Source organism: Theropithecus gelada, chromosome 1 (genome assembly GCF_003255815.1).
Source record: "Theropithecus gelada isolate Dixy chromosome 1, Tgel_1.0, whole genome shotgun sequence".
Lineage (NCBI taxonomy): Eukaryota > Metazoa > Chordata > Mammalia > Primates > Cercopithecidae > Theropithecus > Theropithecus gelada.
The window spans coordinates 27,276,008-27,278,087 of record NC_037668.1 but is presented as its reverse complement, the minus strand read 5'-3'; positions in this window follow the sequence as shown (position 1 = coordinate 27,278,087).

The following is a 2,080-nucleotide window of genomic DNA, read 5'->3' as shown; positions in this document are numbered from 1 at the left end:
TTTCATTCTTTTTTCTGTAACCTTTTCTTCACGTCTTATTTCAGTAAGTTGATCTTCAATATCTGATATCCTTTCTTCCACTTAATCAATTTGGCTATTGATAATTATGTATGCTTCACGAAGTTCTCATGCTGTGTTTTTCAGCTCCATCACATCATTTATGTTCCTCTCTAAACTGGTTATTCTAGTTAGCAGTTCCTATAACCTTTTATCAAGGTTCTTAGCTTCCCTGCATTAGGTTAGAACATGCTCCTTTAGCTCAGAGGAGTTTGTTATTACCCACCTTCTGAAGCCTACTTTTGTCAATTCATCAATCTCATTCTCCATTCAGTTTTGTGCCCTTGCTAGAGAGGAGTTGTGATCATTTGGAGGAGAAGAGGCATTCTGGTTTTTGGAGTTTTTAGTGTTTTTGCATTGGTTTTTCTTCATCTTCATGGATTTATCTACCTTTGATCCTTTAGGCTGATGACCTTTGGATGGGGTTTTTGTATGGGGTTCCTTTATGTTGATGCTGTTGCTTTCTGTTAGTTTTTCTTCTAATAGTCAGACCCCTCTTCTGCAGTTTGCTGGAGGTCCATTCCAGACCCTGTTCACCTGGGTATCACCAGTGGAGGCTGCAGAACAGCAAAGATTGCTGCCTGCTCCTTTCTCTGGAAGCTTCATCCCAGAGGGTCACCAGTCTGATGTCAGCCAGAGCTCTCCTGTATGAGGTGTCTGTCGATCCCTGTTGCGAGGTTTCTCCCAGTCAGGAGACTCGGGGGTCAGGGACCTAACTTGAGGAGGCAGTCTGTCCCTTAGCAGAGCTGGTGTGCTATGCTGGGAGAATCCTGCTAGTCAGGATCAGCTGCTCTCTTCAGAGCCAGCAGACAGGAACAATTAAATCCACTGAAGCTGTGCCCACAGCCACCCCTTCCCCCAGGTGTTCTGTCCAGTGAGATGGTGGTTTTGTCTGTAAGCCCCTGACTGGGACTGTTACCTTTCCTTCAGAGATGCCCTTCCCAGTGAGGAAGAATCTAGAGAAGCAGTCTGGCCACAGCTGCTTTGCCTCACCCAGCCCAGACCTCCCAGCCTCCTAAGCACTGTCGAAAACATCGCCTACTAAAGCCTCAGTAGTGGCAGACGCCCCTCCCCTGACTAAACTCAATTGTCCCAGGTCAACTTCAGACTTCTGTGCTGGCAGTGAGAATTTCAAGCTGGTGGTTCTTAGCTTGCTGGGCTCTGTGGGAGTGGGACCCACTGAGCGAGACCACTTGGTTCCCTGGCTTCAGCCCCCTCTCCAAGGGAGAGAATGGTTCTGTCTCACTGGGGTTCTAGGTGCCACTGGGGTACGAAAAAAACTCCTGCAGCTAGCTCTGTGTCTGCCCAAACAGCTGCCCAGTTTTGTGCTTGAAACCCAGGGCCCTGGTGGTGTAGGCACACAAGGGAATCTCCTGACCTGCAGATTGCAAAAACCATGGGAAAAGCGTAGTAACCCAGCTGGGTAGCACAGTTCCTCATGGCTTCCCTTGGCTTGGGGGAGGGAGGTCCCTGGCCCCTTGCACTTCCCAGGTGGAGCATCACCCCATCCTGCTTCTGCTCACCCTCCATGGGTTGGACCCACTGCCTAATCATTCCCAATGAGATGAACTGGTTACCTCAGCTGGAAATACAGAAATCACCAGCCTTCTGCATTGGTCTCGCTGGGAGCTGCAGACTGGAGCTTCCTATTTGGCCATCTTGGCCCCTCCCCCCTTGAAAATTCCATTTCTTTAACAGATATAGGACTATTGAGGCTATTTCTTCTTAAATGAACCTAGATAGCTTGTGTGCAGCTGTCAAGGAATTTGTCCATTTTATCTAAGTTATCATATTTATCTATATAAAGTTTTTCATAATATTCCTTTATTATCTACTGTCTATAGCAGTACTGATGGCTTTTGAATAGTTGCATTGCTAGTTGCAGGTCTATAGCAATGTCACCTGTTTCATTCCTAAGATTTAAAAATGCACTGCAGGACACAAAGTTATTCCACACACCTCAACTTAGCTTATTTGTGTATTTCTTCCAAGAGGAAAAAAAAAAAAAAAAAGAGCCCTGGCA